The sequence below is a fragment of the Pinus tabuliformis genome, chromosome 4_2 (assembly GCF_031772625.1).
Source record: "Pinus tabuliformis cultivar Carrire ecotype Pingquan chromosome 4_2, CPIR1, whole genome shotgun sequence".
NCBI lineage: Eukaryota > Viridiplantae > Streptophyta > Pinopsida > Pinales > Pinaceae > Pinus > Pinus tabuliformis.
In genome coordinates, this window is record NC_142304.1 from 293,880,219 (window position 1) to 293,891,116 (window position 10,898).

Below are 10,898 nucleotides of genomic sequence, written 5' to 3' on the forward strand. Positions count from 1 at the left end.
TCAATTCATTTAATGAAATAGATGGAATTATTTCCATCATCTTCTATGGGTTTTCTTTTCATAGATGGAATTATTTCCATCATCTTCTATGGATTTTCTTTTCTACTCCAGAAATGACCATCAAATTCATTTATGAAATAGATGGAATTATTTTTCTTTTCTACTCCAAAAATGACCATGAAATTCATTTAATGAAATAGTCATATTCATTTAATGAAATAGTTGCGATTATTTTTCAACCACCTTCTAAAGCTTCTAGGTTTTGCACAAATTCAATAGTGCTTGGCAACATTGAAAGCAATTGGTTGACCTAAATGCAGAAATTCAATAGTGCTTGGCAACATTGAAAGCAATTGGTTGACCTAAAACCCTTGGTGGCTGGGTTTCCTTTTGGAAGTTCTTTGTAGACATTTGAAGTCTATTGTAGAGTTTCGCAGAGGGCTTTTTTCTTATGTGTGGATTTAGAAGAAAATATCCTTATAAGAAATGAAATTTATGGCCACTTCGGGATATTCTTATTCTAGGTGATGATGATGATATTGAACCCCAACTAACACTGGAAAAAAAAATGGCATTCAAAGAGCCAGAAAAAGAACAAGCACATGTATCCCTTGTTCTAGCCAATGAAGCAGATTGCATTGAGAAAATTTTGTCCCGGTCTCCGACCAAGGAGGCAGACTTGAAAGACCAAGAAGATTGTGAATTTGATGGGGTATTAGGGTCTCCTGCAAAAGGAGAAACCTTTGATGTTCAAGATTGTCCTTGAGCACCCCTTAACTATAATCTTAAGTTGGACAAGACTGTAAAGAATCAAACTCGCATAAAAGAGAAAATGCATCTCCTTACTCTAGGATGGAGATTTGAGTTCAATTCTGGGTGTCATGATGTTCATTATATCTCCTGGTCAGAATTACTATTCTCTTTTACAAGCATGTTCGGCATGGAAGAAGCAACAAAAGATTCATAGAGTAATAGATGGAAATCATGACGGTGATGTGGAGGGGCTAACAATTCAAGAAAATGCTTTTGGGGGTGTTTCTTCATTTCCTCCTCTGTAGAAAAGTCGGGCATGGGCTGCAAGAAACATGTCTTCAAATTTTGTATGTCCAAAGAATTCAAGGAGAGTCTATAGTTCTAGGGAAGTAGTAAAACATGAAAACAACAATAATGAAATTGTTGTGGATGCTTTGAAACTGACACAAGACTAAAGCAATGGGTATTTAGGAGACAGAAGATGCATAGCTATGTCAATAAGAGGAAATTAAATTTCTGAGGTTTACTGGGCTCAAAGACTTCACTAATTTGTCTGGGACCTTCATTTTGCATGGTTTGGATGAATTGTTTGGTCCAAAGCTTGTGGTAATGATTATAATATATTGTTGTTGCAAAATGTGTGGAATTTGATCATTCACCTTTATTATACGCACAACTACGCTAGGGTATCTATTGCCTGTATGTGAACAAGGGAGTTTATTATCCTTCCTTTCTTCTTGTAATGTGAATCTACAACATATAGGAGGTTGTTTAGAGTATTTATGGTTGCTAACTAGAGTTTTGCCCTATTTTATTGAATTATGTCTACAATTCTTGTTACTTTACTCTGCAATTTTAAGGGAGACCTGCAATTTTAAGGGAGACTCGCTAGCTCAAGATTTTCTATATAATTATACATGAATTGAATTGGATGTGAGGATTGAAGTTTTTAGACCATTTTTTGTTTGATTATATGAGAAATTGCTTTGAGAAACATTGCCCGAGATAGGAAGTTGTGGTGTATAACATGAGCTATTTTGGCTTACACGTTAGGGGTTGTGGTGGAGAACATGAGTTGTATTTGGCTTATAAGTTGTGGTGTATAACCTGAGCTATTTTGGCTTACATGATAGGGGTTGTGGTGGAGAACATGAGTTGTATTTGGCTTATGTGCTGCATCAAAGGGGTTTCTATTATGTCAAAATCGTCCGGGACTTGCTCCTAGCTTCATCCCTTTTGAAATATGCCACTTTGGTTGAATTTTATATTGTTAATGTTAAAAACTCGGTGGAATTCACAGACCCTTCTGTGGATCTGATTCCTCATTACATCTTAAAATAAACATCGACACAAGAAAACCATCGCATTCAATCAAGGATCCATACCTACATTCACCAACAATCCATTTCCAAATTTTCAGGCTAGTCAATTTCCTAAAAGGGCATAAAACAAAACTAAAGTTGCAAGTACAATGTTGAAATTGCTAAGCATTCCCTCAATTGACATATTACAACCCAAATCAATAGGATAGTGAAAGAGGAGTTCACTTTACTTTTAACACCATGTTATTTCTCTCACTGGAATTGTAACATATCACATCTCTCTTCATCTATGCTCTTTCTCCATATGTTATTGCCTTACGACATTCCTTTGCAACATTTGGTGCAATTGCTAGTATGTTTTATTTTAATATGATATTTTATATGTTTTATCTTTATGTGTATATAGGGAGTGTGTAAATGGTTTGGGGCAATTATTTATTAAAGAATGTATAGATAGAATATTAAATGATTAAAATAATTTTTTTTTGCACCTCTATGTTTTTCACTACATCATCAAGGACTGCAGTTGCTTCATGCAACACACCATCTATAGGCAACATACTATCTTTATAGAAGGAATTCAACACATGTATATAAATATGAGTGCATTTCCCAGATGGCCTCCTCTTGATGATCATTCCTTGATTTCATGGCACTTAATTTTATTCTTTGCAATTTGTGGGGATCTCTCCTCAATTTGTTTTTGTTTAGATTTGTAATGATTTGGTGATGTTTTTCCTCATCAATTTTGTGTCATGATCATTGCCATCTTTTGTTTTTCACCCATCATATAACACGATTCCTATGTTTTTGTTAAACCGTCGCTGGAGATATGTTGGCCTAGTCTTTTTTATCTTGTGGTGTTCCATCTCTACAATTTTAGGTACACTACCCTTATGATCTCAGTTAATATCTCGTGAGCTTGGGCACTTTCTTATCACTCACAGACCTACGTCATTTTTAGTTTCAATACCTATGGATTTTCATGTGATATTGTGCTACCTTTTTACCTTGCAATCTAGTGCATATATGAATAACAATAATATCATGATATTTGAGCGGGTATTGCTCTGTCAATGCCATTGAACCAGTGATTGAGATATCATCCTTATTTATTGGTTATTCGTGGTACTATTTTTTCTGGAATCTTATTGATTTGTTGAGATTTCTTTTTATGAGTAATCTTATATCTATTACAAATTCCAAAAACATCCCAAAATTTGAGAGTCGAAGAGATCAATATTGACCACCTCAAGGTCAAAAGCCAAGATATTCAGCAACAAAAGTTCAGCACTTTCGACCTGATCTCATAGCATACATGTCAATGCTTATGAGTTTCACTTAGGAAATCAATGGAAAAGTTTTATTGGCTTGTAAAAACAATACCAAGATATTCTTTAATGATTATAAACGATAGATTTAATAACATATGTTATGTTTTATTTGTGTAAATGGTTTGTATGTTTTATTTTAATATGATATTTTATATGTTTTATCTTTATGTGTATATAGGGAGTGTGTAAATGCCAAATGGTTTGGGGAAATTATTTATAAAATAATGTATATATAGAATATTAAATGATTATTATTTTATTTTATTTTTTTTCAAATGGTGCAACTATTATGTATATGAGGAAATTGTAATAAAACAATAAGTTTTAGTGATATATATCAATGAAATTGTGATTGTTATGTAATTGCGGAAGACTTTTTATTTCAATTTAAGGTGGATGAGGATTTGTTTCCCTTTGGGACTATTGTATCTGGTTATGCAGAATACACAGATGGAGATTTCAATAATGTTGCGTTGTTTAGCATCAGCATGATTTAGGATTGTTTGTGCACCTCTCTGTTTTTCACTACATCATCAAGGACTGCAGTTGCTTCATGCAACATCCCCTATATAGGCAACATACTCTCTTTATATAGGGAATTCAACATGTGTATAGATAGCAATATGAGTGCATTTCCCACTTTGTACATTCCATCTAGGTGTTTTTAACAATAATCAGTGTACCAACAATACAAGATTTTTGAGAAACATTCAAACTGTGGAACTCAAAATGATTGCTTCTTAATATGTCTATATCATTTTCATGCCATGGATCTGATAATAAGAGTGAGCGATTGGGTCTCTGAAAATCTGATGTTGGTGTTGTTGGAATGCTCTGATGTGTACGAGAAAATCAAGGGAGAGAAGAGATTCCAATAGTGCCATCTATATGGAAGAGGCTTCGTGAGGAGATATTGGAGTTGGTCTTAGCCAGATTGCCACTAAAGAGCATCCTAAGATTGAAAACATAATCCTCTCTGTTTTTCACTACATCATCAAGCACTGCAATTGCTTCATGCAACATGCCCTATATAGGCAACATACTCTCTTTATAGAGGGAATTCAACATGTGTATAGATAGAAATATGAGTGCATTTCCCACTTTGTACATTCCATCCAGGTGTTTTTAACAATAATCAGTGTACCAACTATACAAGATTTTTTAGAAACATTCAAACTGTGGAACTCAAAATGCTTGCTTCTCAATATGTCTATATCATTTTCATGCCATGGATCTGATAAGAAGAGTGAGCGATTGGGTCTCCGAAAATCTGATGTTGGTGTTGTTGGAATGCTCTGATGTGTACAAGAAAATCAAGGGAGAGAAGAGATTCCAATGGTGCCATCTGTATGGGAGAGGCTTCGTGAGGAGATATTGGAGTTGGTCTTAGCCAGATTGTCACTGAAGAGCATCCTAAGATTGAAAACAGACTGTCACAAGTGGAACAAATTGCCATTGAGCAAGAGGTTTGCCAGACTTCATTCTATGTTCCAAGCCCCGAGTTTCAAGAAATGTGTTCTTGTTTGATGTCCTTGATGGTGAATGCAGAGCGAGCTGTTGATAATGGAAGCACCAAGAAAGGGGGAACCCATTCTTCATTTTATGCAAATCTGGCATCTGAAAGTAATGGAACAGGAAAGGGGAGCTCCAAATCTGACTAGGAACGTCGCAAGGGAATTCCATGGACCGAGGAAGAACACTGGTAAAAATTTAAGCCCTGGATGCCTTTTCTCTCTAATAATTTTATTTTCAGCAATAACTGTATAGACCAATGGTATTCACTTGGCTTCAGTCCATTCAACAGTTTGTTCCTCTATTTTTATCTAATATATCGATATATTAAATTACTGTGACAACTCTATATTGATTTGGGTTTGTGTTTTTTTGGGCTTTTTAGAGCTTCAAAGTTTATAGTTGTTTAGGATTCTTTATCATTAGTTTATTGATCTTACCTACAAATTTCCTCTAGGTTCTATTCTTGTGGGCCTGTTATTAGTATAAGGAAAAACATTTTGTTGCAGGTTTTCTACCTTTATTCTCTGTGAAAAGGAAATACAGATTTATATTCGTTTGGGTTTTGTTGATGTTATTGTTTTCTTTTCTTCTAAAAACACTATTTTTATTATGTTATAATTGAACCCTTATATTCACTTGAAGTTGGGTCTCTTTCACAATTTTTTTGACTGCCACTGTGGGTTTATGCCCTAGGGTCCTCTAAGGGTTGAGTATAGGAGAAGTTATTATTTATAAATTATAGTCCAATCGAGTTTTGGATTTTTCCTGCAAAGAGTGATTGCACGAGGCTTCGGCGGTGGGCTATTAATGAGAATATTTTTAATTGGCGGGATGTGGATATGAGCTTGATATCTTAATTGATTCCATTTCCGACATGAAAATAATCGATGGTTTTCCTTATGATGAATATTTTGAAACTTTTTAGAAGGCTAATGCTTCCGTTTCTCCTATCTGGTTAATTTCTTGAGGCCCCTTCCTACAAATTCAATAAACAAATTTCAGGCCACCTAACTTAGGTTGTGATAGCTGATAATTAAAATAAAAAATTGTTGCCAAAGTAAAGACTCTTAAAGTAGGTTTGAGGCACTCTAAGAGCCTGCATACATTAGCTGGAGTTGATCAAATGGCTCCTCACATATTGGCATTCCCCCAACCCATAAACTTGTGTGGTGAACATATTATTGCGCTAAGCAACCTTAAAGTTTCCCTTGAAACTTAATATAACAGTTAGTGGAAAATAATCCTTATCTACTTGAATATTTCATGTATCTCCATTTGGGAAATGAACATTGAGGGCTCGAGAGTTTTCTGTTATTGAGCTTAATGAATGCTTGAGAGTTGACATCCTCAATCTCACTAAATAGAGAATGAGAAGTAAAAGGAATCTGTGCAAAACCATGTATCCTAGCCACACCTAACACTGGGATCAACCCCCTGTTCCCCTGCTGCTAGGCATATAGTACAGGGTTGTCAGACATCTGTCAATGTTGTAATCCATTTTTTGTTTTCATTGATGTCTCCGGTGGTATTGGACTAGTGAGAAATGGTTCAAAAATGCTGACATATGAGAACTAGTTGAAATCGACTTTGTTTAAGATGGAGGAATGTTTGGGAAAAAGTAGGACATCAAATACTCTACCTTGGCTGATTTTAATGATAATGTGTGTATCTTTTCTGATGCAGGATGTTCTTGCTTGGTCTGGAAAAATTTGGCAAAGGTGACTAGAGGAGCATCTCAAGGAATTTTGTTATTTCTCGAACTCCCACACAGGTGGCTAGTCATGCACAAAAGTATTTTATTCGGTTGAATTCGATGAACAGGGACAAAAGACGATCTAGCATTCATGATATTACTAGTGTGAATGGGAGTGATGTATCATCACCACAAGGACCTATAACTGGTCAAGGAAATCAATCTTCAAGACAATCTGCTAATCATGCTTCTCAGCCAAGGCTTCCTAGTGTATATGGAGCTACTGTTGGTCAACCCATTGTTGGGCCTATGGTTTCCATTGTTGGCACTCCTGTAATGCTTCCTCCGGGACATGCTCCTTATGTTGTTCCAGTTGCTTACCCTATGCCACAACCAACTATGCATAGATAACTAGAGAGAAGGAGTTGAGCACTTTGGACTGCAAAGCTTCATTTGATAATATGTTTGTTGTCATCGTATCAATAGGAAATGATGCATGTCAACTGATTTGCTAAATGTTGATCAGTTGGTGTATCATTGCTCAATATGCACCTTTTCCTGTGTGGTATGAAAGAGATCATTTTCTTCCTCCACTAAGATTGTCAAAGTGGAGGATGTTAATTTTCTTGCAAAGAATGATTTTGATGGGGATACATGTAAGAAAAAACTCGAGTTGTTATTCTTTTATTATTTCCTTTCTTTAGTCAAAATCAGAAAAGAGAAAGCCTCTGGATACAACTAGCAATATTATATGATAACTGTTACAATTTGGCACAGAATACACAAAGATGGAGATTTCAATAATGTTGCTTTGTTTAGCATCAACATGATTTAGGATGCTTTGTGCACCTCTCTATTTTTCACTACATCATCAAGGATTGTAGTTGCTTCATGCAACATGCCCTCTACATGCAACATACTCTCTTTATAGAGGGAATTCAACATGTGTATAGATAGCAATATCAGTGCATTTCCCACTTTGTACATTCCATCCAGGTGTTTTTAACAACAATCATTGTACCAACTATAGAAGATTTCTGAGAAACATTCAATCTGTGGAACTCAAAATGCTTGCTTCTCAATCTATCTATATCATTTTCATTTTCCTCAACAAAGGCTTCATCAGAATCTTCTCTATTGTAGTATACTACCCTGGCAAGCACAACCAAATTTGTTTTTTTATCATCTAAGTCAGTAAGAAAAGCTCTCCATATTCACAAATTTGTAGCCAAATGACCAACCTAAATTCCAAAACATTTATCCTCTGTGTTTCTATTTTGGGGGCAAAATGGATGCATATCTGGAACATATGCTTTCATCTCCAACGTATTGCTATCCTCATTCTTACCATCTGTATCTTCACATCTAGAATACAAAATTCAATGAGAATGATGATGAGAATGTGGGTAGGTGCCTAATAAGCATGTGTTATGTTTGAGCTATGATCATCATTAGCTCAAAATAAAAAACAAATGTAGCCATACTGTAGAAGGCCAATATAGTTGTAGCACTATGAGCTTTTATGATATTGGGAGGTTCCTTTGCCAATTTGATATTATGTGTCCCTCAAAGACATCTTACAATTGATCATAAGCCTTGAAAACTGAGCTGGTGCAAACTTGTGCAAAATCCAAACATATATACAAGTGTCATTAGAAATATTACGACGTTTCCTTTGCAGCGTCTGATGCAAATGCTAGTAAATATTTAGTCTCAAATTTTTAATAAAAAATCTTACTTGTTGATGATTGTGCAAGCGACCCCTTACAAGTGAAGAATCACTGGCCCCATTGGAATTAATTTTAGTCTTAGAATTTTAAATTTCAATGTGGTCCTTTAATTTTAAATAATAGCTAGGTAATAAACTCTAGGCATAATAATATTATTTTGCCCACGCATCGCCAATGCAGACGCGTCGTTCCTAAGCTATGACCCCGGAGTCTCGACCTTCAAATTTGATAATACGATCCTTCCATACAACGTGGCCCTCAATTAAGCGGCTACATGAGATGCATGGCTCAACATGAAGCTTGACTTTCTTCTTCGTGGCACCTCTCGTCTTCGATTTTTGCAACCATTCCTTTTAGTAATCGACCTTTAAACATTACAAAAATAATTATTGGTCATATAAATTTATGCACCCCTTTCTATTTAATAATTTGTTCAAATATAATTCGGGCCCCATTTTTTTATAATTTGGTTAAGTAATAAAATGCGGACCCTTAGAAAATTTACGCTGGATGCGCTTCTACATTAGCCAAATTTCAAATCATTATAGTGCCTACAAGAATTTGCTCAAAAATTTGTAGGATATTTGTGAGACAAATTTGCAAACAATGGTGATTTTGATAAATCTGGCCATAAAAGGCTTCTTCAACAATGATCTGGCACTTTAAAACTCTTGGGCTTGTTTCTTTTGAAATTGTCCTCCAAATTAAAGCCTGAGACTGGTAGGAGAACCAACTTTGATACCACTGTAATATCCCAAATGAGAAAATTTTGACTAATTTTGTAGAAATACAACTCAACCAAATTTATCCATAAAATTACCATGCATTCAACAAAACAATGCCATATAAAAATACGATCACTAAAATACGACAAAAAAACAATAAGGTGAACAAGAACAATCTCAACTTTTATTTTAATAGATAAACTGTGGTTACATGCATATACAACCAAAATAGCTGAGATGAAAGTTGGCCTCCAAGATAATCTGCTACACTGCACCGACCCTCCAAAATGACATGAACTGCATTGCTAAGCTCTCTTGTGAATTCTGGATGAATTCACCAAGAGGAGATGGGTACTCACCTAATCTCATTGAATCACCTGGGGGATTCCGTCCTAGGGCCACACATGAAGGAGAAAATCGAGTTCTCAAACCTCTCATACAAGAAGAAGATTGAAACCAAGATGTCCTCTAATGGCCTCCTCCTCCTCTTTTTATAGATATAAAGGACCCCTCTAGAAGCTCCTATTTTATTATTATTTTACACATTGAGCACATTTCCTCCAACAAAAAGTATATTTTTTAATGTGGGAAAATGGTAAATTGGCCACCATGCCTCTCGAGGCCACTAAGAATCACTTCTAACAATCCCATCCTATAGATCTTCTTGTCCCAGATCCAACGAGCTATTGCACTAGGGTGTTTCATCAAGTATTCCTCTCAGAATGCCACCTTAAGCGCAATTAATTAAGTTAGGCAGAATAATAACCTCGTTTGATGGGAATCATTAGAATGCAATGGAATGTGAAACAAGTTGTGCAAAAGCAATCCCGATGATGGAATATGGTAAGTGAACTCCTCTAGACCCCATAAAACATCTCCAAAAACCCTTGGGTTCATTGATGACGTAAACTTGAACCTGTGAACTGGGTGCCTCCAACCTTGAAAGTCCACCCTAACCATGCCACAAGGAACACCAGAAAAAGGAACATCAAAGAGGGATAGAGAGAGAGCGAGAGGTGTTCAACTTTTCAAAGTTGGTTTCCTTTTCTCATCAAATGGTGTGCGTGTGTAAATGTTCCATGTTTTAGCCTTTTTGAACGAAATTTGGTGGTATTGAATTTTCAGTAGTTTAATTTGCATTTTTGAATGCTTAAATGGATTTACTACCCTAACAAACCTCAGAAGATTCATATTGCATAGAATCAATGATTCAAATATGCAATTTCATCAAAATATAGGTATATTTTGAGCAAAATTAATAAGGAAATGTGTCCATAAAAAAACCAAAACATAGAACATTTAGATCACTGTTATATATATAGATGTTTTTTATTTTTTTTGTTTTATCATTAAATGATACACATGTAAAAAAAATTGTAAACAAAAAGTGTTGACTTTTTTTAAGAAATATAATTATATGTTGTATATATCTACCAGCAAGAATATAACACATATCTAACCAATCAAATTGATTTAATGAACGAACTTAATTCATATTCAATAGTGATTAAGAAAGTATTTGACTTTGAAAGTTTATTTCCTTTAATTTCCTTTCCTCATTAATGACATGTGTGTGAAAGAAAAATAAGTCAAATTAAATTATCTCAAAAAATTTAAAGGTGTGACAAGACAAATTAATTAAGCAAAGTCTTTCGGTAGAAATCACATAAGAGATTTTTTTTGGCCGATATGTTTCGAACCAACAAGTGATGAGAAATTTTTTGGTCGATGCATTTCGAACCAACCAATGTGGTTCTGGCCAAAAAATTTCTCTTATGTGATTTCTACCGAAAGACTTTTGCTTAATTCATTATGGACCACAGAAG

General features: G+C 35.0%; 1 pseudogene; it reads left to right on the top strand.

Moving 5' to 3' along the window:
• The window catches only part of LOC149169145 (transcription factor MYBS1 pseudogene), a 158,379-nt pseudogene extending 151,351 nt beyond the window's left edge, over positions 1-7,028 (top strand).
• The last annotated feature ends 3,870 nt before the right edge of the window (positions 7,029-10,898 follow it).